The sequence below is a fragment of the Poecile atricapillus genome, chromosome 7 (assembly GCF_030490865.1).
Source record: "Poecile atricapillus isolate bPoeAtr1 chromosome 7, bPoeAtr1.hap1, whole genome shotgun sequence".
Lineage (NCBI taxonomy): Eukaryota > Metazoa > Chordata > Aves > Passeriformes > Paridae > Poecile > Poecile atricapillus.
The window spans coordinates 12,191,255-12,218,715 of NC_081255.1; the positions used below are offsets into that span (position 1 = coordinate 12,191,255).

General features: G+C 36.7%; 1 long non-coding RNA gene across 2 annotated transcripts in view; it reads right to left on the reverse strand.

The window, feature by feature from the left end:
* Positions 1-311: 311 nt before the first annotated feature.
* The window catches only part of LOC131580725 (uncharacterized), a 61,738-nt gene continuing 34,588 nt past the window's right edge, over positions 312-27,461 (reverse strand). Inside the window, exons 3-8 of one of the 2 annotated variants that reach the window (XR_009277944.1) lie at positions 26,042-26,160; positions 15,239-15,439; positions 14,352-14,674; positions 1,350-4,677; positions 1,194-1,265; positions 312-1,109 (exon numbers count right to left, since the gene is read on the reverse strand). This is a non-coding gene — a long non-coding RNA (uncharacterized LOC131580725). Of the gene's footprint in view, positions 4,678-14,351; positions 14,675-15,238; positions 15,440-26,041; positions 26,161-27,461 lie in introns of both variants that reach the window. The other variant, XR_009277943.1, reaches the window with a different exon arrangement.

The window sequence follows — 27,461 nt, forward strand, 5'->3', positions numbered from 1 at the left end:
TGGATAAACCAAGCAAGCTCAATACAAAAGATAACTTGTGTGACTGATGTGCTGAGGAAACTTTGTAAATAATTAGCTTAAAGTCCTGTTTATAAGCACTCCCATAACAAGAATTATATGAGTGATACGATGATATACTGTGAGTTTTCCTGATTTTTTTTAAGCAATTCCTATTGCAGAGTAGTTGAGTTGCACTGAGTCTACAGGCTGAACTTACCTTGGATGACTGTGTGAAGTGAGAAATGTAGACTGGTCCTTCTGTGTGTCTGACCACGTTAATTTAGGGTTATAAAGAAATAAGGACACAACTGTGAGCTTATTTACATTTTATTTTCTTATTGCAAAACTCAGAGCATGACATAGGTACTCAGTTTGCAATTTAACAACTTTACAATTTAACTGCTTTTCCATTATTATTTCTGGATATACATTTCTCTGTCATCTTTCAGACCCCTAAAAATAGCAAATGCAGTAGTATTTGTGTTCTTAAAATCAGTTTCATATAAAATTAATTAATATTTTTGACATAATATTTTTATCCATAACTCTTAAATCCCATTTGTTCCCAGCTGTATATGTCATGACAAATATAGAATAAACTTTTGAACCCTTCAACAGTGCCTAGTTAAATGACAACTAAATATTCTTTCCTCTTATGTTAGAGTCCTTAGGAGTGGATATACTGAGTGTCCTGTCCTGTTATTTTTTCTGCACACATACTAAATAAGAACTTTCGTATTTTCAGTGGTACTGAAGCCTGTGAGGACAATACCCCAGAAAAACGCAGTGGGTTTTCTTTTCCAGTCAGCTAAGTTAAACACACTCAGAACCAAACAAGCAAAATCTGGATACCCCCAACTATTTTTCTGACCAGAATACTGTAGCTCAAAAGAAGTGTTTGCTTCTCACTATTGCCTTCAGAGCTGCTACTCCTCTCAACGGCAACTGTACAATGTGAGGCCACAGTTGCATTCATTGTTCAGTGAGCTTGTCCACATAGTTAAACCCACCGACAGCAATGAATGTTGATTGTGACCTTTTTGTAAAGCTTGGCAGGGTGAGGGAGAAACATCATATGATGGTTAGGTTGCTATCTTCGGTGTTAAGGCCTGAAAGCATGAAGTAAGGAGGAGGATGGTTAGCTGGAGGGTACAATCAACGGTCGATGGTTTTCACTTTAATTCCAAACTCACCGACAGCGTTGAATGTTCACTGAAGCAACCACTACAACAGAACTCCATTGACTTGACTGCATCCTCAAATGTCTGAAAGTAGGGGGGGGAAAAATCAAAATTCACACAGTGATTTCAATCATACAGATGATGCAACTTCAATCATTTTTCTCTTACCGACACCAACACCCTTCTCTGCCCATCATGTTTCAGTCTTTCTGCAAGGAGCTGGTAGTTTCCCAGACTTCTTTCTGTGAAAAGAAAATATGTTTCAGTTATTCAGGCTTTAAAAAATAAAGGTTAGAGATCCAGGCACGAGTTAATGTCTGTTATTTCACAACACTGAACTTCACAGTAAAACAAAAACATGAGATCTCATAAATGAACAGAGCTGGCTAAGAGTTTTAAAAATTAGTGTTGCCAATTAGAGATTGCTCTACTGAGCAAAATTTCTTCTACTGACATGGTTCAATTGGATTAAACTTGTTTAGGATTGGTGAAAAATACATTTTCTTTAAAGAAGGCTTTATTTTTCAAAAAACATCTGAGACAGAAGGCCTTTATTTCCTTACAAATTTTCACACATGCAGAACCTGTTGTGATAGTTTTCAGGAGGAAAAAATGTCAGTTTATATCAAGGCTTGACCTATATTTATTTTCTTTTTTTTTTTTGTGTCAGCATGCTGTGCACATCCAGCTGATCATCACACAGTAAAGTCCCTATTATTAAAAAATTTCCACAGTAACACAGCACTTTTTCCTAGTTGTCTGCACTTTCCAACTCAATTTTCCTAATTATTAATAAAAATAAAGAATAATTTTGTAAAAATTTTTTTTTTAGTTTTTGTTTTGTAGAAGAGTTTTAGAAGCTGGATATGAAGGCAAAACATGGTAATCCAGAAATTTTACCTTATTTCCATTTGTGAGCAGAATTCTTATGCAGGAGGTGTTCTTGAAGCTCAGCTTGTCACATTTCTGCTAGGTCCACTCTTAACTGTACTGAAATTAAGTGACTGATTCATTGACTTACATGAATTGCTGTTTGTTTGTTTACTTTATCCTTTGACTAAAGATGCCCCTTACTTTTTCTCTCTTATGATTCCATCATTATTTATAAGACTTTATAAATGTTTGGAGTTTTGTCTGTACTTGTGGTAAGGGAGCCCACACTAAAGGACTGGAGTTCATCAGTGTGCTGCCCCGTGCCCATTTTGTAAACAAATGCTATGACAAGGACTTGGTCCTAACTGGTTTTTTCAAGTAGTTGCTCTGCATGTAGAGGTATTTATTACATCATTTAACTCAACTGTATTTTCCATCTATTATAACTAAAAGAAAAAGTCATTAATATAGCTTGCTGGAAAACCAGACAAGAATAGAATCAACTCATTTTCTTCTTTATGGTAGATTAGATGTGTTATGAAGGCCACTGTGATTATGAATATAGATAAATCAAATACATTTTAATTAAATGTGGCAGCCCAACTTTCTTTCCCAATACAGCAGCACAGTATATTTGCTGCCAATACTTTAGCTTTGATTATTTTTATTTCTCCATCTATTTGTACTGAAATTTCAAAGGTTTAATTCCATGGATGTTGGGAGAATACCTCTGTGCACTAGCATGAGTGATGAAAGAATAAGGCTCTCCAGCTCAGTCTTACGTGCATTTTTATTTGTTTAAGGTCTGCCCTGTTATAAGCTTGTTCTCTGTATGTCGTTTCTTTCAGTACTCATTCCTATGCCCTTATTGCCTGTTTCCATCTGTCACTTCATATTTCCATATGGGGGCTTGCCTGGTTGATATCTGGCAACTGGGATGGGGTGCAGGGGAAGGAGAGGAGCTGTGTAGAGCTTGTGGCCAGGTGGATTACATTTTAGAAGGAATTACTTTCACAGGTTGTTATTAATGCTTCCCCACCCCCTATCATGGAAAACCTCAGTATTTCCTTGGTCACCTAGCCTCTGAAATGGGCTGAAACTTCTAAGTACAAAAGGTATTTCTGGGTTCCAGCCCTGATTCATGATATGTGCAGGTTATGCAGGGTAAATATGCTTTCATCTTCTTTCATCTCGTTTCATTTTTTTAAAAATCCCTTACCAGGCTTAGCTAGCTATTACAAATGCCAGGTTTATTTTAAATTTTATTTCAGATCTGCATGCTTATGTGAACATTCAGATTGAATGTATTTTTTTTATTTTATTTAAGGTTAGTAGGTCATAAATAAACCAAAGCACTTTCCTTGCTTTGAGCAATAGGGTCATGATGTACATGAAATATCGCTTTAAGAAAACTGGAACCTAATGTGAATTGACAGAGGTACATGAGGAAGTAGTTCATCATGTCGCTACAAAGGCCATAGGGATTTGGACTGCTAGAGCTGCCTGTCTTAGGAATAGATTAGATATCTTGTCTGATGACCTGTACTTAATTTAAGTGACTGCCTTTGCAAGTCCTTCCAGAGGGCAACTGTGTGAAGTAGAGCATCTCATCTTCAGTCCTTTTCCTCCTCTTGATGGCCTGACCTAAATTGAAGATATGGTTGTTGTGTTGCACAAATAGAAAATTAGTTCAATACCATGTGGACTGCATCTTCAGTTCTAATTAATTACCTTTTCCATTTTGACCTTGCTATGTTGAGTCAAATACCAACATTCCAACTTCATTGTACGTTAATACCGGGGAGCTGTTATACAGTGCACTCATGTTAATAACTGCCTTATGTAAAACAGACAAAACCTCCCTCTCTCTGCTTAAAATGGTGGCGCTGTCAAGTACTACTCTGCCCTGCTTACTGCCCCACCTTTTCCTTTCTTCTCTCTTGCTCACACAAATGCTAGATGAGATATGAAAGATGTTAGCCAGATAGAAGTCTGGCTTGCAGGCCACGTCAAACAGCTGCCTTAGAACTGTTCCCAATCTTATTGCTGGTCTCCCTTACAGCAGGGAGATTGCTTAGGTGAATACAGAGAACTCAGCCATGGGGCTCTTGTAGCTTAAGGTACTTTTTCTAATAGTGCAATAAAATAGTCTGTTGAGTTTGTATACTGGTTAAAATACCATGTTAACAAATTTATAAGGTAGATACTCCATGTGGTTTACAGCATCATTTTTCTTCTGCTGACATGGAATTGTTTGTTAGTGGAAGGTGGAGTTAAAACTTTCTGAAGCCAAACATTCATTTGTATAAAAGGAAGACAACAGAGCAGTATTCATACTGATACTGCAAAGTTATCTCATGGATGCAGTTGTTGGCTACTTCCACCTCCCACTTGCCCTCTCCCACAGTCTGTCAACAGACTTCCAGTTATACACTTGGGGACAGGAAGAAATGCAATGAGTGGATGTGTTTTTTTAATTGTCTTGCAAAAGTGAATTCCAGTGGCAGAGTCTAAAAATGGCAGTAGCACACTTGGGATCAGATTCTCAGCTAGAGTAAACTGACACAGCTCCATTGACGTCACTGGCATTTGCGTTTACACCAGCTGATACCTGGATGCTCATCTGGAAAAAAGTGAATTAGAATGATCAGTTATTAGTTCTTATATTTTCAATATTTTGTGTTGTGTTCATCTTTTTTATTAAACCTTTCTAAAATGACAAATTTTCATGTTGTACTGACATTTTACTTTCAATAAATCAGCAGTAATACTAAATCTCTGTAAGTATTGACACTGCTGTGCTTCCACCAAAAGGAATTAAATCCAGTTGACTGTAGTTATTAGAAATTCAATTTGTTCTTAGATGACTTTGAGTTATATGCTGAAAGGAAAAAATCTGTGCACCTATCAAAAGGACAAAATGAAAAGTATTTGTTTCTTCTATGATCTTAAAAGCTGCAAGAACAGAATCAAATAACAATCACTGTAATCTAAGACTCTCAGTGTACTCTACAGATACTAACTGCAGTTGTTTCTGCAGTGTGTTGGAATGTAGCAGCAGCTCCTAATTACTGATGCAGTAAATCTAAGGCTAATGTTTTTCAAGAAATCCAGCCACACAATCACCATGTTTTCATGTTCTCTTAGACCTATGGAAACATCTCTGTTAACCTCTGCTGGAAAAAAAAAAAAAAAAAAAAAAAAGTTTGATGGAGTATTTCACCATTTACTGGAGTACAGCCATCTCCAGGGAAAAGTAGCAGCTGCATAACATCTTGAAGCACTAGTGCATGCCAGCCTGAGACCGGAGCAAAAAACTGTGATTGCCTTGTTTAAATTCTGCACTCTACAAAGTTGCTTTTTTTTACAATCCTGGTTCTTGCTCATAGAATAGGAGGGCGGAAAACCAGAAAACACTTTGAAGTGAAATATTGTTCACAAAACTGGTTATAAAACTCAATCATAACTTGTTTGACATGCATAGCCATCACAGAGTGATCTGAAGTTCACTCTGTCTTATCAGAGTTCTGATGGCCTAGAAACTGACATCTCCAAACATGTTGCTTCATACGTTTGTAGGCTTTGACTAAGTTTTTGAGTAAGTTTGCTGTCCAAAAATTGACTGTGCTCTTGAAATTAAACCCAACAGCTAATATTACATGTTTACAACACAGGCTGTGAGGTGGGATACTGATTAGCCAAGCTAATTTAGGAACAGAACAAATGTGAGGAGCAGCAGTGATATTAGTTCAATCAAATATTTGATTGCGCTTCCAGAAATAATTTAATTGCAGAACTCAAAACTATGCTTTGCCCATTAGAATTTTACCTGATTAGTATTTTGTTATATCTTGACACTAAAGAAACTTCCAAGCCCAAATTTAATGTGAAAGTACACACAGTAATATTGTCTTTTTGCTTACTTCAGCAAAAGTTTAACTTGCTGTGTCTCAATCAATATAAATTGTTACTCTTATTTAACAAATCATAGTTGTACTCATATTCTAAACAGACTTTTATATCTGCCCTTTTGAGTCTGACTGCAGTTTATTACTTTGTGTTGTTAGTCCTGTTTGAAATTGCAAGTACTTTTCCAGCATATGGGATTAAGGCTGTGGCTCTATGAGATCTGCTTTTTATTTAAAGCCAAGAAATTGGTAAATAAATTCTAACACTGCCTGAAATTTCCCAGTATTTTGGATCACAATTCTTCACTCTTTGTTACTAGAACACATTACTATTTATGGAAGATATGCACATATTTCGGTGTCCATAAATTATATGCAAACATCTGTTCTTCAGATCAGTAGATGGAGTATGGTAACTAGTTCTTACATTGATATCCATGAAGTAATTCTCACCTATTGATGTTATACTTAAACTGTAATATTTTAGCAAATATTTCAGTAATTTAACTTTTCAAGTCAAAACAGTAGAAATTGCAAGCGTAGTTAAGCATAGAGTTAGTTCTGTGTGGCCTGTACCTGAAAAATGCCAAGTGAAAGTTGTAAGATAGAGGGTAAATATTCATAGCAACAGGATCAACCTGGCTAAAACACAAAAGGTTCTATTAGTAATTCTCTCTGCACTCATTGCTGCCTTTGAAGAGAATTTCTTTCCCTCCCCCTTCCCATGTTATAGCTTTAAAAAGGCATCCTTTTCTTATTTGATGAATCTGGACTGTGTGTAGTGGTCTACATTTTTGTCTTAGTAGTATGATCTATTTCCCACATGATTCTGCAGGCAAGGTTCTAAGGCCAATAATTGTGTAACTGTGCTCTGAAAACATATGGTGTGTGCGGCAACTGGGGCTGTGTACAAGGCAAAATGTAAGAGGTGGGAAAGACAATATCGTAGGATAGGATGGACACAGGATGGAAAGGCAGAGGATGAGTTTCCGTATTCTGTCTTCAATCTCAGTGTCAGGATTTTTGGATAAAGTGATTTCAGTTGTAAAGAGAAGAATCTTCAGCATCTATCCTGTTTAGCATTTATGTCAAGCCTTTATTTGGTTGTAATACGTACTGTGTGTACATTGATTGTTTTTCAACATCTCCTTTGTGTTTGTATTCTTTTTCAAGAACAGAGCTTTGATGCTTTGAGACTAAAGATATAAATGTCAGCATAGTTGAATTTTCATAGGAAGAACGTATGTATAAAAAGGGAGAGCAAAAACATTCTATATTTTTAAAAGTTGAGTCCTACTGTAGTCAGCCATAAGACATGAGACTAGTTCTTTTTCTGCAGAAAATGGACTTGCTTTTAAGTTGCCTACTAATCTTCTTGGTATAAAAACTCTCAAGCTGCTTTGGAATGAATTCAGAACCCCCTTTTAGGATTTCTGGAATACTTCAGTACCATTTGCATGTTGTCTTTTATGTTCTTCACAGTGAATATGTGAAATAGATACATTTAGAAAAACATGCTTGTGGGTTTTCAAAACCTTTTGTTTAATTTTTGCTCCTGATTTTAAAAATAATTTTCTAGAATTTTCTATAAAAGGTGCTGTGAGTATAGGTTTGCTTAAGACAGCCTCCATGTGTCCATCTCACTGCCAGAGCAGAGTGCAATAGCAATTGGCTTTAATATCCCATCCCCCTCTTCGTTCTGTGTTGCCATAGGAATGGTCTGCGAGAATTACCAAATTCAAATAATTATGGTCCTGCTGCACAAAGTTTCTTTTGATCAAGAGCAAGTCATTTGAACCCTGATGTTTAGTGGGTAATACTTACAGCCTCATAAAAGTGTAGTGATGGCTGGTATCTCATAGTGCTTTGAACATGTGAAGTGCTATATAAACAGTATAGGGCTATTGCACAAAACTCAAGCTATTAGCATTTGAGGCACAGTGCCCCAGGCCCTTGGAGGGGAAGTCACGTCCTCACTGGAAAAGAGGCACCTTTTTGAGTTCTGTCTGCTTCCAGATTAGGTATCAGGAGCTCTTGAGGTAGCACAGAAATATGAAAGACTTGTTTTTTCAGATACTGTGTCTACTACATTGCACTGGATTCTAATGAGTAGAACTGCAGTTCTGAAAATGTGTGGATGGTAAATCATTGCCTGGTTGCATTATTTCCTTTGCTGTAATTGTATTTTGGCATTTCTGCATTCTTTTCCTTTTTGAAATTTCTGTACGCAAATCTATTTGTTACTAACATCCTCACTTTTTTTTTTCATGTGTAATTTGGAACAGATGAGAAATTATGCTTCATCTTTGTTCCCAAAAATATCACCATACTTTACAGAACTTAGACCACAAATGCAATTTGAGAATGTGTAGAACACTCCATGAGTGTCTGTGTGTAAATGGTGAAGTCTTGTTCTTAAGGTAGCAATACAGTTAAGAGAATAGGCCATGTGCATCTGCTACACAGCTGATGTAACTGCCTGTTAGAGCTGAAGGTACTGCTCAGCTGGGAACAGTTTTCCTAGGATTGATGGAATTGCCTGATTTGCTTTGTTTTGACTCTTTTTCACATTTTGCACACTCTGATAAACAAGGGCTTCTGCTTAGGTCCCACAAGGCGTACCTATCCTTGCAATCACCATAACATGAAGTCTGGGGCAGTGGAAGGACTCACGATTATCCTCAGGGAGAAGAGGAAATTCCTTGAAGTCTTTTTATGCCAGTCATTGCTCCAGTTTAAAAACAAAGCAATTCTTGATCCAGAGCTGGCAAAACATTCTTTTTGCTTTTTGATGGTGTAACTTCTCACCAGTAGAGACTATTCTAAAGGACTGCATTTTTCTGCTTGCTTGTTGTGTGGCTTTTTTAATGTCTCAAGCTAAGCTCTTAGGCAGGTTAAATGGTGTAAACAAGTTTTGGATTTTTGTTACTGTTATCTAAGAACAGCCATTCAAAACAAATATGCTATTGGACTCAACTCTAAAAAGCTCTGAACACAGAATAAGCTCAGACTTTGAAGGACTGGGCACACAGCTTTAAATATTTAGCATAGCAAAACCCATTGCAGTACAATTACTTGTAGAGGATCCAGTGATTTACAGCACAAATGAGAAGCATAATCCCATGTATTCAGGGAGCAAATGCCTAGTTAGTTTACTGTTTCCTGGTGGCTCTATTTTATCGAGACCAACACACACAAACACAAAATACCTTTTCCTGCTCTGACAGAGGTTTTTTTAAGTAATACATATTCTTCTAAAGAAAAATAGCCCACAATAAGTAGATACAAATTACCAGAACTGTTCTAAAGGCCTTTTCTTTATTATTGAAAAACGGCATGGCCTTTAATGGTTTGTAATCTGCCTCTGTTTTTGTGGCTTTCTCAACATCCTCCTCCTTGTCCTTGTTGAGCTCAGCTACCCTTTGAAAAGCTTTGTGCTCCAGTGACCACTTTAAACTTTCTATTGACAAAATAAAGCTGGACTCCTAATTTATTTTTCCAACAGAAGGTGTGAGTTGAAAGTGGTCATTGGCCCAAAAACCTTTCTTGAAGGCGAAGTTGATTTTATGGGAAGGGGGAGTGATGTCTGGTTTCCTTTTCTCTGTCCTTCAATTGCCACCTCCCAGTCCCAAGTAAACTGCAGTTCCTACATCCTTCCCTGAAATTTCCCTTTTCCAGCCTCACAGCAGCAAGGTTTCCCTGTTTGGCAGCCATTTGCTGCAGCAAGGAAAGGTAGGCCAGGAAATTGTATTTGAGTCCCCAACTCAAATTGGTTTGTGAATCCAAATTCTGTCTTTTAAAACTGTGGGAAGACCGTGATTTGCAATGAAGTAAATGAGTGAATGGGATGAGGGAAAGCATGCACAACCAAGTTAATAAATGGAATCATTCTCTTTGCTTCCTATTTTGCTTCTCTGCACTTACGTGTTGCTTAAAAATACAAGCAAGCACATATGCAGACCGTTTGATGTGAAAAAAGAAAGGGAAATATCTCTTTTTTTTGGAAATTTAAACAGATTGGTACATCTGTAGCACCCGGAAGCCTCAAGCATTATCAAAATGCATTTTTCTACTACAGGGTCTTGCTTTTCTGCAATACCCAATACATTTAAATGCAAACCCTGTAATGAATTAGTAGGTTTAGGAGTAAGTGAATGGCATTTTACGCAGTCAGGACTTTCTGTAAAAGTCTCAAGAGATCCCCTGTTACTATCTCCATAACCACTCCTAATCACAAATCATAATCTGAACAATCATAGGTGATACTGGCTATTCTGAGGAGTTTTGTTTCTGCATCAATACCTCTCTGAATTTATAAACCATTCTTTTGTCAGCACCTGCCTCTTTTCTTGCCAAAGGTAATCAAGGAGCTTGAGGCTCACAAATTACATTTTCTGTGCTGTTCAAAGGTGTTCTATTTGTATTTTGATTTAGAAATATCTGGAAGAAATTCCATTTGGAGGGAAGTTCCATCCCTTAAGCCCTATAGTAACTTTATACTCTGAACACCTAAAGCTGAGACATTGTGCTGGCTCTTCGCAGGTAGGGTGAATCTCATTTTTATGGAATATGATGCAGGCGCTACAAAGATACAGCTGAAAGTGCTGGGTTAAAAGCACAAGCCAGCTAGGTGCATAAATATTACATGGCTATATCTTTAATGGGTTCCTGTCATAGGCTTGCTTTTGTTTAAAGATTTTCATAACCCTGCTGATTTATTGCATCTTTTCTAGAAGTATGCTGTTAGCAGGAAACTCAGTTGAAGCACTTTCAATCATTTTAGAGGATCATTATACTTTCACTTGAATAACTAATTAGTTGCAAGAAATTAACCACTGCTGTTTAGCACAAAAACACTTTCAAGAAGGGCATTCATTTTTGTTGCGGAAAATGACCTCAGGCATTTGAGGAGGTGGGGCAGAAAGGAGAAATAATGATCCTGCTGTCTTTTAATATAAGTTTTGTTTTCAGTTCCACCTGATAACTAGCAGGCAGCATAGCTGTCTGAATAGGGCACTCCACTTGGACTTTGGATAAATGTGTTCTGATCTTTCTGATCCCATGGGTCTGACAGATGACCTCAACCTATTGATTGAGACTGGTTTAAGACTCCAAAAGCTGTCACTGAAGGCTTGCAGTACAAGACTGAGGAAGAAATAAATTAGTGAAGAGGATGGAAGGAAGAATAGAATATTGCCAAAGAAAGGATATAACCAGTCTCATGTTTCTGAAACTTAATTTTCTTGTTGTGAAATGTAGATTCTTTTTTTCTTGGCACATGAGGGTCTCATCTTGAGCTCAGTATTATTGTCACATGGTGACAGCACTGGTAATCTAATTTCAGTACAGTGAGGTGAGGAAGGAGAACAAACAACTCATATAGTTAGTGGTTTACCATAGTTATGAAGTAAAAACTGGGAGGAATTTGAAGACAAATGATTTCTGACATCTAGATTCTTCTCTAATATAAAATTCATTTAACAAGCCAATTAAATGTAGCAGATCCTAGACACTTTTTTTTGTCTAGAGCTCCAATTTTGCAGTTCTTATTGGAGAAATATATATATATATATAATTTATTTTAAATTATAAAATAAGAGCACTATAGGATGCACATAGAAATCAGTTTTCTCCTTTCAGTCTTCTCTGTTTAGGAGGAGAATTCATCAGGTATTTGATAAAAACAAGAAGTATTGGGCAGTAAGGTGAGGATAAGGAGGAAGGGGGGAGTTTATTGGTATTTTTTGCTCTCCTCTTCCTTCTCTCTAAGCACACTTGCAAGATTAGAAAGTTGTCTTTGATATGTGTATCTGAGATGTGATATGAAAATGCTGGGAATTATTCAGCGCAAAAAGGGAGTGGGCTGCTCATGACAAACTCCACCTGAATATAAAATATAAAGGTTCCTATAATGCTTTTAGCACTTTTACTGTCTCCTCTGTTCTTTGCCGTCTTTCCAATCCTTAAGCACCTATTTTGGGTACCTGAATGTCAGGATCAGAATCTCATTCAGGTCTTTATGATTATATTGGGTTACCTGCATAATGTGTCTTCTGAAAATAATTACATAAACACAGTACATTCTGGTGGATATGGGTTTGACTTTTTTTTTTTTTTTTTTCTATATTTGAAACTTTTGGTACATGAGAATGCATGAGACAGAAGTTTGCATATGTGCATATCAGGAAATCTAACTTTTTGCTTTCTAGAGAATTCCCTACCAGGCTTTTTAAAACAATACATTAACCTGAAATTGCATGCAGCGAATTTCAAAAGGACCAAGGGATTTAAAAAATTCTCTTTCCTTGATACTCAGGGGAATTGCTGCTGAAAATCCCAGTGCTTTTCTTCTGTGCATCACTGAAGATTGAAATCTGAGTGTAAGGACATCACAGAAATCTGTTAAATTTCTTGCACAGTTTGTCTCTCAAGTGAATACTGTGCAATAGCCCATGATACTTTAGTTCTAGACATAGTGAGAGTGTGGTGCTAACAACAAGGCTGTGGGTTCAGTCTGCTATCAGTTGTTCACTCAAGTGGGACTTGATGATCCCTTCCAACCCAGAATATTCTGAGATGTAAAAACTCATTCTTTGTATTAATTACAGTTGAATAACATAGAACTGAATATAAACCCATTAAGAGAGATCCAAGTCAGATGTTAATGACAGATGTCTCAATTTCCCTTTTTCCTCTTTGAACATGTTCTCTGCTTTGTTCTCATTACCTCATTTTGCTTTGCTTGCTCTTTCATTTTGATCTGTAACTGTTCAGTGAGTATAAAGCGTCTTCAAATAACAGGTGCTGACTTTGAGGGTAGTTTCAAATTTTGGTTTACACTTCTGCCTGTGGTTCAGATTGGATGCATTTGAGTTCTTAGATCTAAATCTTGAAATTCCTTCCCACTAGGATATTCTTATTCATGCCACAACAAATACTGACTTACTAATCTTCTGTCATCACATGTCCCTATGTCATGGAAAATATATGGTCCTTCTTAGTCTTGTGTAATCAAAAGTATTGGAAAATGTGGAGTGTAAAAACCTGCATATCTAGGGAGAAGAGAACATAAGACACTACAATAAATAAAAATTAAATTAAATACATTAAAATGTAAATGAAATACATTAAAACACATAGGTAGCTATGCCTGCTTTGCATTTACACTTTAGTTATTGGATGATATCACAAAACCAGAGCTGATCAACATGAATGAATCAACAGCAGAATAGCCCTAGACCTCTTTATTGAGAAACTGCCTTAACGAAATTCGCTACGACCCTGAGGAAAAGAAATATTACTTTAAGTGGATTATAGGAAAAAGCATGTAACTGTGTTCCACTTTTTCCATCTAAGAGACTTCTATGTATTACTTGTGTGTAAATGCAGCTAATTTTCTATTTTCAGTAGCTGTGGTCACATGCAGTTGAAAAGACGAAGTGAGAAAGTGGGTTGGGTTTGTCATGCATTTGAGAATCCTTGCTTTCATTGGGCCTATGCCGAATAAACCAAATGTGTAGGGATTAGCTCCTAATGCTCATTACAGGTGATTTCAGGCAAATGGAAAGAAAGTTATACTGTGGGAATTGGAAAAAAGTTCTGAATTGAAGAGACTGTGCTTTCTTGTCTGGTGTAGTCCAGAAAGATTTTTTTTTTTTCTTTTTACCTTCTTTTTCTTTGCCATTTTTTCCTCTAGTGAGGATACAAACCAACCTATTTGTCTTCCTTTCTGGTTTACCAACATATGAGTCTGTTAACATATCCTCATGTCAACAAGTAAATAAGTTTCTGCAAAATTTTACAGAGCACGAGCATCCAAAGTCTGTACATCTCATCAGTTAATGAATTTTGACATTCAGTGCAAAACATGGCTGCTTTTCTCAAATGGGCAGCAGTTCTCCATACAGAGCTGATGTAGGTGGATTGAAGTTTCTAGCATTCAAAACCCCTTAAGTGCAGTGAATGAGTATAAATCCGCTATCTTTATAGTTACAAATTGGAATTTTGCAGTTCTTGAGTGGAATTATGAAGAGTTCCACTGGTCAAAACAAATCTGTTCTTTCCAGATTATACCATGTTTCATGTAAATGAACAATTAATAGTCTTACTTGCATTATGGCTTGTGTCTAATACTTTCATATATATTATAGATATTTGGCAGAGTTGAATAGTCAGAAGCTGAATGATGAAAAGAGCCTGCATTCTCTTGGCTGTGATATTCAGCCCAGGATTTTTACCTCACGATCTTTATTTGGAGGAAAAAATAAAATAAAAATAGTAGGTCTTAAGCCCCAGAACTACTTTATTTCTTATTCTTTCCTGTGCTGTCTTGAGCCTTTGTATAGCACTAGTATCAACCATTCAATCAGTGGCTTTGAAAAGCACTTACCAGGCTGCCAGATTCCTCTTGCAGAGAAGCTAGATGGTGCCAGAAATCAGTCACTCTGTGCTAAATATTGCTGCTGGCTCCACTCCCCGTCTCTCAGAGTCGGTAGAAGTCTAATCTTCTGTTCTTCAGTGAAAAGATGGCAGGATGTAAAAATGCCATGTGAAGTTGCTGTTATGTAACAAATGTTTTGCCATCCTGCATGGTTAAGGAGTTAAATTGGTCTCTGGTCTCAAAGTGTGGGTATCTTCTATTACATGGAATGCTTCTGTGCTTAGCTGATATGGTATTTGTCATTTAGTTCTTCACTTGCCAGACCTTTTGCTCTGTGAATTTAGAAATTTCTCTGTTTTAAAAAACTAGTTTGCTTGCAGTCAAGTCTAAGCACCAATATCACACAGCCTTGCATGTGCACAGAACACTCCCCAGCAGAGTTCCTATAAAGCAGTTCAACTACCCCCAGCATCCACCACTCAGATGATGTTTGTGCACACTTGCCATGCTGAGAATTGAAATAGTGCAATATTAAAATTAAATTTTGAAAAAGTAATGCTGATGGTGAACATGCAAACAAATTAATTCATAATTGCATATGTATCTTCATGGCATTTCCAGTTTCTGTAGAATCCAGGCACCTTTCTAAAAATGCTCAGAGTAAATTGTTTATATAAGAAGAAATAGAATTAATTTTTCAATCATACTTCAAATATGCAGATAAATGCAGTAGGCATTTAAAACAATAATAACAAAATTTCCCTAGTGTAAGACTGATCAAGCTACTGTATTTCTGTTAAATGTGTTCCACAGCTAGGTTAAGGTGCTTAATTAGCACACAGTACTAAAATACAAAATCTGAATTCTCATAACAGCCTGTTCAGTGCTTGTCTCACCATGGAGAAGCCCAAAGCCACTGGCCACAGAATATCTCCCAGACAACTTCTCTGTTGCTTCAGCCAGGCTGGAGCTGAGACCCCCTCTGCAGAAATGCCTCGCTGGCATCATTTTAGCGTGTCTTGCACAGCAGGCTGACAGTGTGTACAGGTCCCTTTCCCTCTGCTTTCTGCTCCTCTGAGCAGGCATCAGAGCAAATCCTGAAATGAGGGAAGATGGTGTCTCAATTACTGTGTGTATTCTCTATTGTCAAATCAATGTTTAAATTGCTCTTTGCTTCTTCAGGAAACATTTGGGAGTATCCCTCAATCACAACGTCTTCTTGTAGCTGGGGGCAGGTTTAGGTTTGAAATCCAAGGTCTGTGCCCTGGGTGGGTAAGCAGTTTCTTCAGAGAGAGGCAGTACAAGTGCCTGCTCCTTGGCCAGTCGGCAGAGAAGAGTTTTCAAGGCCAAATTCCAGGAGAGAGATTCTAGCCGTATTGTTATATGACCAGCAAAATTTAAAGGCTGCAGTTCTAGCTCTGTGGCTCTCATTATTCCCCACATATAGTTTAGGAGGACTATCTTCAACCTGCAGACTTCTGAGAGTATTTTTATGTGTGCAGTTCTTTAGGCAGCTCTATGTATTTCCCAGATATATCTCTCTATGGATATTTTGGATATCAATGCTTGGAAGATAACTGCAGCATTTAGCTGAACTGTAAGTTCAGACCTCTATTTGCTCTAACCTATTTTCAGGACTCTTCCCCTTTGCCTTCTAATTAGGAAATGGCTGTAATGATTGTGGGTTATAGTTGACTCCTCTTGTCCTTAACTAAGAAGCTAATGTATTCTTTGCTGGATGTTCTGCTTTCCTCATAGGTCTAAGTTGATATTGCTCCTTCTGCTGAAGTGACAGCTCCTGGGTGATGTGTGATAGATACTGCACAGCCAAGAAATCTGCATGCAGAATGTGTTTTCTCCAGCTCCATAGTTTTCTAGGAAGAGGTTTAGCAGGTAAACCAGAGTCCCAAAGTCTGTTTCCATTATCAAAAAGCTTAGCTTCGACTGCTAATTCTAGAAATATAAATGTATGAACCCAATATTTATGCATATGACATCGATATCTAAAAATGTTAGCATATGAATTTGAGGGTCTGAAAAGGATTTTTAGAATGCAAATTAACTTTTTGCTAAATCTTACACTTAAATTTAAACATGAGAATATAAAATAAAATAATATGTAGCAAACTGTAGGGTTTATTACTCTTGTCAACAAGACAGACAAAACCAGAAATCTCATTATATCTTATAAGCTCTTTCCTGGAGATAAAATGTTGGAAAACAGCTCTGAGAGAAATTTCTTGTTTAAAGATTATTAATATGGAGAATTACTAGTGGGAGCAACCTATAACCTTTTAGGCAGTTTTTTCCTTTGGTAACCTTTATTTTGGATGCTATGATTTACCTTCAGTATAAGAGAGTTTTAGCCTTTCCTATTTGCAAAGCTGCACCTTAAAAAGTGCTATGCAGTTTTCTTCTATGCTATGTATGCCTACTCAAGCTGGCCTAATAAAACAATACTTTCCTATTTAGGTGGGTATTTCCTATGGTATTTTCCTTTTAAATTGACTCTGGAAGAAGTGAACTGAGTTTTGAGCTTCCTTACTCATGTTTGACTGCTTTATGACTGAAACTTTATGCTGATTTTTGTTTATTGTTCAGAAGATCAGGTTAGTTACTCTTTAAATGCCTTTTGGGCATACTTGGAAAAACTACTTGTATAAATGTGCTATAGTATGAATCTTGCTCACTTTAATTTGTTACTTTGAGACAAGTAGAACAAAGGTTGCTTATGTAAAATGAGAGCACAGAAACATGGCAAACATGCCTGTTCTTGTGAGAGGTGTGGTGTGTAATAGTTTATGATGAGGTGCATTTGAAGAGTTATTATGACTAAAAAGATGCTGCCTAATACACAGGTCCGGTAGAACTGTTCTGCTGCTGGTAGCACTGCTCCTACTGCTTCTGATTGTATTTTTCCCCTCTACTTTCCTGCTTCTCCCACCACTGCACCACTGTTCTTCATTTTCCCTTCATGACAGAGGGAGTTTATAGGGGAAAACTGGCTGGCAACAGAAGTGTGCTTCCAGCTGGACTCTAAAGATAAAACTCAAAAACATGTTGCAAAAATGCACTGGAAAAAGGGAAATAATAGCCTTGGAAGCTCTCTTTCTGTTGTGAACTGTGGCAGCTGGACAGTTGCATTGCAAGAGGTTATGTGTCTGTGGCTTATTAGTAGTTGGTAATTATAAACTGAAGATAACTCAGTGCATTATTCATATAATTTCTTGTTAAAATTTTCATGGATCTTCACTTGTGATTCTGTTAAGGTTTGGCATTTTCATTGTACTGGTCTTTACATAGTTTCCTGCTTTTCTTATGTTAGGGAAAATTATGATCAGAAAGCTTTTCCTATATTAGGTGATAATATGTTTTTTCAGGACCAGAATGCAGGGATAGATGCTTCTGTGGGTTTGGAAAGTCTCTTTTCTTTTGGAATTGGTTTTGGTTTCTTTGCTTTTCAAGTATTTTCTCCATATTTCTTCAACTCAAACAAAGACACTTAATAATGAAAACTGATAATGCTTCATCTGCTAGGTATGTGATTAAAAATGTTTGTCCAAACCTGCAGCCTAAAAAGAGATGTCTGGATGAGCTCAGTGAAACAGTTCCCAGATTATACAAATTCATATTCACTCCAGCGGGTATAATCTGATTAAAAAGTAATTAATTATTGAACTGATATGCAAACTCTTTCTAGTGTGGTAGCTTAAATTTTACTCAAATTTATTTGATTTTCATATCATTAAATCTATAACTGTATTTAAAAATTGTGGATATGGTAGGCCTGCTGCAAGTTTCTCTACAACCCTATGCATTTGAGTGACTGTGAGCAGTGAAAAGTGTGGACAAGAGGAATAGTTTCTACCTCCTTGAATGCCCTTCAGTCCTTTCACATGTCCCTGAACAAGGGTGGTTGCTACTTCACTGTGCAAGGAAATGATTAAATATGTGCAGCTGGATTTTTGTCTGTACAAATTAAGTATTCCAGACAGTCATGCTATCATTGTATGCAAGTTGAAATTGGAAAATGTAGTTGAAGGAGTTTATCTGGAGAAACTAGGGAAATGTCTGAAAAAATTTAATTAATGAATACACAGAAATATTTTATCAGGAAATTCAAAATTTGGTCACCAAGAACATGACTGAGTGTAAACAGTTCTGAATAAAAGACGGTCTTTGAGACACAATATAATATTCTCTGATGGTCACTCTGATGAGTGGAGAAGGATTTTACAAACATTTTTGTTTGTTTGCTGGACTTCACAGAGCAAAAACTTCCTATGTAGTTGAGAAGAAAACCAAAATATTTTTGTATTGATTTTTGTAGAGGCTTATTTCTATCAGCACTCCTAAACATTTAATTTTGTGTTGTGTTGAAGTATTGAAGAACACATGTATTGGAAAGGTAGTACAACCCATTTCTTTGTGATACATCCTAAATTGAATAATAAAATGGTGTTTTCCTTTGATTTAAAAGGAAAAAGATATTAAAACATTACAAGGTGTAAACTGGAATGCATTCAATTATTAATATCCCTGAAAATCTTGGAAATATGTAGTCTAACATGGGATCTATGATTCGTAAGAGGGAATGCAGAGGGTACTGATCATTCTCAGTTGGTTTGTGTTCAAATGCAGTCCCCTTCCTATTCTGTCAGTGAATTTCCTGTTGCCTCATCAGTAGGACATATCAGTAAGTTTAAAAATGGACCTGATATCCCACTTTGGAGCCCAGGGTAGAGTAAAAGGTATTCTGCTTTTTCCCGAGAAAGCTCTTTCATTCTATACCTGAAACATAGGTTACAGCCAGCTGATTTTGAGTATGAATGAAATGTCTGTGAGGCAATACCACATCTTTTCAAGATGTCTGAGGAGAGTATCTGGTATTTAAACCCTTATTTAATGGTCAGAGATCACGTTTACTTAATCAGCTAAAGGAGGCAAACTCTATGCAGAAGATCTCTGGTTTCTGAGAATTCAAGCCAAGTATCTTTTAATAGATCTTTTGGGGGGGATTGTCACACTCACTTAGAAACAGTGAGTTGTTCAAGGGCTAGCTCTGGGCTAAACAGTATGTCTTCAAAGTAGATTTTGAAAAGGGCCTGATGTTACTTTACTTTCCTCTTAGTGAAGCTAAATGGAAATTTTTGTGCTGACTTTTAAAGTTGAGTTTAGGAAAGGGTGATTACTTCTGTGCAACGAGGATTTTCTGTTTGAATTGTAAGAACAAACCATCGGTACTTGTAATGAATCTAGTCCAGGCTGACTTCACCAACTCCTTAAGAGCCTTTGAGGCGGTTGTAGTGAATGACATTAATTGATAAGAAATATTAGTGAGGCATTGATAAATACGGTCAGGTTAAAACGATTCAAAAACTGAATGTATTTGCAAAGGATCGTCCATATCATGATGTGGTGATCGTACCAAGTCACCTGATGCACCCTTATCTAGTGGTCTAGTCTAAATTGAGTACATTTAGCAGTAGTTACCATGGGTAGTATCTGATATACCACAGCTGTTTATTTCTACAAAGGAGAACACATGTCATGAAGAATAGTTAAATGCCACAGCTAAAATGTACATTTCTTCCAATTCAGTCATCAGCTAATATAAGCTTCTACGTACAATTTTTATCAAATAAATATATAAAATTTTGCCTTGTATTATTACTGACATGTGAGGGGAGGTTGGTGTCTTCTGTCTAGCTGATACTTAAAATTTGGACAAGTCTTCCAGCACAGGGTAATGCCAGGTTTTTCTCTTGTTTGAGTAGCACACTGGACTAGGTGAGAGCCTGAGGTCCATTCCAACCTCACTTATTTCCAGAGTGTCTCTGATTTCAGTCATTCTGCCTATGGATTTATAAATTTTGATTGAACTGCATCAGAGGCCCTTCTGTTGATAGTTCAGACAGCAGAAGACTTTAAAGTAGATTTATTTTTACATATTTGTCAGCTGTTTGAGAAGAACTTCTGTATCTGAATGATACTGAGCTTTCTGTTCTAAAGGTCAGGAATAATAAATACATCCTTTTGACTATTGACACTTGAAAAAAAACCTCCAAACATTTGGGATCTTCCTATGTATGCATGGCTTTCTCCAGCGTGGTGGCCTTTTGCTGTGGTTTGACTGTGAGAAAGGATGAGTGAAAAGCTGGGTGGAGTTTTGTTATGCTTCCATAGTCCTCTGTCCAATGCCAAATCATCGTAACTTGGGATGATGTTGAAAATGGAGTATGGGAGGACATAAATCACATGGCATTGGAGGGGAAAACAAAGAAATAAAGAAGCTACATTACTAAGATATTAAAAGCTTTACCATCTAGAAAAAAGTAAAATACTTCCAAGATTTCAAAAGAAAATTGTAGACTGTTTTTTGTTTTCCTCTGCTCAGTGACAACAATTTTAAATGTTTAATTGAACTGTTAAATATATTCCGTTGCCCTAGATGTTCTTGGCAAATTTAGAACATGCACAAAAGTTTTTAGGAATTCCTGATATTTAGCTTTTCTGAATTGAGACTATGCTTTTAATAAGCAAAACCCACTGCTGTTTTGCATGTGGCACTAAAAATAAGCCAATACAGAATGAAATGAACTAACTTAATATTGTGATTTTTTTTTCCTTAATGTGAATGTTTTGAGAGTCTGAATGCTTGAAATGATGAATTACACATGCAGAAAGTAGGAAATCATGGAATCTTGAAGATTGTTCCATAGATAAATCTGTCATCTCAAGTGGAGTTGTCCATTTGAGGGATACAATCAGCACACCAGCTTATAGGAGCAGATGTCCCACCATACACCCCCAGAGTTTTGTGACTTTGAAATAACTTCCTTGAGGCTTTTGAGACTGAAAAAGTTTTAAATGCCGGTGAAAATTCTGAATTTGGTACCTTGATCTTTAGTGACTTGCTATGACCAGTTTAGTAGTATAATTTAGAAAAAGAAAGGTTTCAGATTTATCATGCAACTGTTTAGAAATGTCAGTATATTTTCTTTTAAGATGACGTCAAAGAATAAGTTGTTATTTAGTCAATATTTGTCATTGTGAATTACTGTATGTAAAGGTCAGTACATACAATATTATGTTTCTGAGAAACCGTATGTCAGTAAATATGGAATACTTTACTAAAAGTAAATACAAAAAATACCTAATACTCAAAATTACCCAAAAGAAACAAGAAATCCCACCTGATGTAGTTTAGAAAATACTTTGCTTTGAAGCATATTATTTCTAACTCCCTAGCCATATCCTGTATTTTAATTTTAAATTCTCTATGACTTTTTTTCCGCCTCCATACTATTTGTACATCTAAAAATTTTATTGCTGTAAACAGGAGACTTGGATATGTGATGAATGAAGTGTTGCAGCTGCCTGAGTAAGAAATTTTTGTGGCGCTAAAGATAGACTCGTCTCTTATACCTATTCTTTGGCAGAGAAAAAGGGTGATTGAAGAGAAGTTGAGTATATGAAAGCACAGCTAGAACACAGACACAGTGACATTATAATACAGTGTCTCATCGGGTGATGTGGTGTTTTGACTACATGGCTGCAGCAGGTCTATAATTTAAATGCCATTAATGGCACAGAAAACAATAGCATGGAGACAGGAATACTGTAAAATCTCTGGGTCTGTACTTACAATGCAGATGAAATAGCCCTTTGAACTTGCAGTGCCAAATGTTGTCCAAAGTTACCATTCTTCCATGAGGAAGGCAGTTTGTTTCTGTGGTGTTTTATATCTTCCTTTCCTAGCACAGACATTTTCTGTTTAGATTGCTTGGCTTGTGTCACTACAAAAATCCCAGGCAAAGGGGGGCTGATTCTATTTTGTCTCACTCATGTCTCCTTCACACATTCAGTACAGAATTCGCTATTGTCAACAGTCATGACTATGTTTTCTTTGTGCTGGTTGTCTTTTGAATATGCTTCTTTATACTTTCCCTAAAGTGACACACAGAACTAGTTTCACCAGAAGCTCTTGGTGTTTAGCTGTAACAGAGTTACACACAGTCCTGTGACTGCACCCCAGCTATAATATCTCATTTGTTTCCACTTGGCTGTTGTAATGTTTTCTGCCACTTCTTGTCCTTCCCCTTGCTTTCTTTTTTCTTTTTTCTTTCTTGCCCTCATTTAAAATTATATGTGACTTTGTTTTGCTTGTTGATAACTCTGTGTAAGTACATGTTTCTGTACCCTCACAGATGTCAAACATTAATGCACCTTGGTGTAACGTGTGCTCTAATTATTTGCCAAATTGGAATGTGTCTTTCCAGAAGCAGTTCTTAATCTTTGAAAACCTTGAAAAATGTATACAATATGTTAATTGTGACACTTTTTTTTTAGAACATATTTCAAAGGAGGAGAAAAAATGCTGTGTAAGTGAAACTTGTTTAAAGTGCTCCACCACTTCTGGCAGGAGACTCTTAAAATAGTTGCATTGTTTCTTTATCCTGATTGAATGCCTTTGTAAATTTCATTTAGGCTTTTTTTCCCCCCTTTAAACTGGTTCACTGTGTGTAGGTCTGGTACTATACCATGTAAATACTTAGTTGTTTCCAATTTTGACTAAGTGGATGGACTCTTGTCAAAATATTCATGCAGGGTTAACAAAACTTAAAACCAACTTACACTCCATGAACTATAATGAAATGTTAAAAGTTGCTAAAGGGAGAGGTACAGAGTTTTAGGAAAGTTGTTTCTCTTTAGAGTACAAGTCTCAAATTTGAAGAGTGGTAAATATGGGTATTTAGGTATGCCTTTCTTTTCTCACTTAAAAACAAATCCTACCTAAAATTCAAAGTGTATGAAGTAGGCATGGATCTACTTAATACTGAAGGTAAATAGAATTGAAGAAGAATAATGAATTTATTCTTCTTCATTTTGTATTAACTTAGAAACTTTGGATCTTAGCAATAGCAGTTTATTAAGCTTTTTTTTTTCCTGGTGTCTTAAGTGTATAGAAACAGGGTCTTTCAAATCTGCCATCATCAAAATGGCTTTCTACTAAACCTGTGCATTCATAGAACAAGCCTGGTTCTTCCAAAATACTGATGCCAATATGTGCAAAAAAGGAATTTAATGAATGTTTTGATCTTGGAAGGAATCTTGATCAGAACAATCAATAAAATCAGAACAATCAGTAAAAAATGATATGATTGGCCAACTGAAAGCAATTGTCTTTATTTCTTTCTCAATGTAGTAGGTTGTGCGCTGGCCTGGCCTGCTTGGATTTTCCCTTAACCAAAAACCAAGCCACTTCAAACCACCCCACTCAATAATATTAGTAAAGAAAGGTTTTAAGTAGGCCACTATTCCTGGCTACTGCAATCAGTACTCTTCAATTTTGTCTGAAGAGAAGTTAAAAATTTGTCTCACACTTGTTGCCACAAACTCTGAGGAGTAACATGAAACCAAAGCAGAATTTGAGAGCAGTAAAAGCTAGCATTTACCCAAACTTGTTTTTAGTTAGATCAAAATATGAGTTAGTGAAAAAACTCCTCCTTAAGGAGGCAGGTTTGGTAAAATCAGTTTTAGTTATCACACAATTTTTCTACTTGGGAAGTAATTTCTGAAATGAAAGGGAGCTATTCATGCTCAATGGGATTTAAATATAGAGTGAATCTGCACAATTTTTCTGTGTCAGAAAAAACATACAATGCACTTTGACAAATTTTTCCTAATAAGTGCCTTGTACACAAGTAATTTCTTCAGTACTGGGATAGTTTTCTGTGAACAGTCCCAAGTATATTTTATAACCTGAGCACAGTTCATTTCCTGATGTAGCAGTGCAGTCCCAGCTGCCCTCACAAGAGCAGAATTCCAGATGTTCCTGTTTGGCTGTATGGAGTGGTGCTGTGATTGTTGGACAGCAAGGATAAAATTTGGCTTTCTGATAATGCTTTATCTGTAGAAATGCTTTCATTGTGGCTGTAGGAATGTGTGTATACATTAGGAAGGAAACTTATGGATTTCAGTCTTTAAATTCATTCATATGGCTCAGGTGATTGCAAGAATCACTTGGATTTGAGACTATAATGATGACATTTCTTCAAGAGTCATGTAAGGAAGGAATTAGCCATCATCTAAAGCAGCATACATGGTAACATAGCCAGTGATTTGAACCTGTCATTCATTTAATAGTTCAGGTTGGAAAAGGCATGTGAGATCATTGTGTCCAACAGCAAGCCTAACACTGCCATGTACACTACTTAAATCTTGTCTCAGAGCACCGTGTGTACGTCTTTTAAGCACCTCCAGGGATGGTGACTTCATAACTTCTCTGGGAGCCCTTTTCCAATGCTTGACAGGCTTTTTGGTGGAGAATTTTTTCCTAATATAAAATCTAAATGGCCCCTGGTGCAACTTGAGGCCATTTTCTCTTATCCTAGCACTTGTAACTTGGGAAAAAAAGTACACTTGGCACTCAGACATGCTCTGCTGCAGCTTCCTGTGGGGTAGTTATAGAGAGTGATAAATTCTCCCCTGAGCATCCAGACTTCATAATCCCAGTTCCCTCAGTTGTTCCTGGATAGACTTGGGCTCCGGACTCTCCACTTTAATCATGATTTAGTCAATCACTACTTTAGTCATGACTGCAGTTTGTGTATAAACTTATCTATGTAAGAGTTTCTAGATGTTCAGTTTCAGTGTTTCTCCCACTGTTTCATGGAGCTGTTTCTATTGGATACTAAAAGCTTAATAAAGCTTGGAGTCAGTAAAAACAAAGCATGTGAGAACAACTTTAGTTGTGATTGTGCCCATATTTTTGTTATTATTTCAGAATATGTCCTACTATGGTCGAATGTGCATCTGTTCAAATTTCTTGAATGTGTTTGTGACTGGGTTGGGTGCTGATCCCAGGTTCCTTGCACACTTAATTGCTCCATTAAATACTGTGGATATTCTGACTGTGGGTTATCCCATTTTAAATCATCTTTACAGATAATTTAAACGCCTTAGTGATCAGTTGGTTAGGTCAGAAATCTCACATGCCAACTATGGTTGCCACTTGTAGTAGAAAAGATCAAATGTGAATTTTTTTCTGTTCTGAAACTCTCTGTGGCCATTTCTATTTTCCTAATTGGCTTGGACTGAAAATTACTTTTTTCAACAAGATTTAGCAAGACAGATTCTTGATTTCACATGATGATACCAATGTTTTATTGTAATAAAAATTTGTAATCAAGATTATGGAAACTGTTAACAGTATGCAGTTCTGCCTTCAGGATAAGAAAAATGAAGATGATTCCTGAAATCCTACTTTGTGGGAGAAAGATTGGAGGGCCTAAGAACGTGGGCTTAAGAGTATGGAGAAAAGGATCTTCTCTACCTTCTGGGCATGTAGAGTTGAACATTCAGTTTGCTTTGTGGTCTAGGTTTACTACTAAACTCTTGAGCAAGCCTGGAGGCATTTCCTAAATGATGCTGCAGCTACACAGCTTTTAAACTCAATTAGCCCTCTCCTGCATTCTGCATGCCTTGTCATTTCTAATGGGCTTTCCTTGGCCCTGTGAGAAAGGGAGGTGTGGGGGTCACAAGAACCAGCCCCACATTTTATTGTGGTCCTTGGACAGCAGCAATTTAAAGGTTTTCCAGAATATTAAAATATAAATTTTGCCTAAGGTGGGGGGAATTCTGGTGAAAAAATAGGTAGTCATTCAACAGCAAAGAAAGAAGTGAGCTTCTACTACCTGGTGTGAGACTCCTTCAGAGTGGAAAGAATACCAAACTGGGCTGCACTTTGTGTCATATCAACAGGATGGGTTGGCCCAGTGTGTTTCTTGCACAGTGATCTTCCGAGGCTTGTGGTCTGCAAAATGCAAACATGAGAGAAAGCAATCCTATCACACCTAATCGCAAAAAAAAAAGTGTCTTAAGAAAATTGCTATTCACAGGAATACAGAATGGAGTGTATTTAATAGAGGGGTAGAAAGTATATCTTACCATTAAAAAAAAAGTAACAAAAATAAAGACAAAACACCTAATGACTGCCTTAAGGAAAAACCCCTTTGTTAGTCTTCAAGCACAAGAAAATACTTGACCTGTTTTGAACAGCAGTGTTTTTATAACATGCTTTTGTTGGATCACAATCTTTTTTCTCTTCTCTGTTTGATCTAAAAGTCCAACTGTGTTAATTAAAAAAAATAATGTAATGCATTAAGCTTGTAATATGATTAAAGGTATTACTAGAACTTTATAGAAGAAGTTGGCTTTTTTTCCTCATTCTGTTAGTTTTTCCCTGCAATTGCAGTTCTATGAAAAATTGTAACTGCATCTAGTTGAAAACTGAATCTTTTTTTTCCTCTGTGGGGAAAATGCAGGAGGTTTTGAAGAAATGCGTATTTCAATGGAAGCTTTTCTGGGAAGGCTTTTTGTGTGAGGAAAGGAAAAAAATCCCCCTTGCTGCCATAGAAGGGTTGATGGCCTGGTGTCTTGGTGTGCCTTTGGAATGTCAGAGCTCTGTTGTTGTTGGAGAAGGGCCTGGAAACCTGGGTTTCTGATACTTTGTGTGAAAGTCTTAATGATCAGACTATCTTCGGTCTGCCTACTTTTTCTCCTCCTCTTTCTTTTATGATAAGCTCCTTTTCCCAAAATAAAATTAAAATAACTTAGACATACCTCTTTTTAGTCTAATAATAAAAATTCAAAAATCTTTTTATCTCTCTGAGAAAGGATTATTTTCTGCTCAGTCTTAACAGTAATGCATAGATACATTGTTCATGTTGTCTAGTAAAGAAAAAAGTATAATAATTATATAGTTTGTTCTTACTAATGAAATTAAAACAACTGTATGCATATGTAAAGATGATGCTGTGGCTGAAGAGCTCTGGAGCCCTGAAAAAATCTTGTGTTTCTTCCACTGAGTATTGCAAAGAAACCCCTTGCTGTCTGTGCACTTGCATGTGTACTTATTTTACTTTATTTATACACAGTGACAAACTAGAACTAATATTGAAAATATGACGGCTTCTTTAAAAAATTCAAAACCACACAGAAGTAAACAAGTTTGAGGGGAAAAAGCCCTCTTCATAAAGCCACAGTGACTATGGAAGAATATAAAATAATCAGTTTGATGTGTCTGGATCCCTTTTCCATTCATACAAAAACATG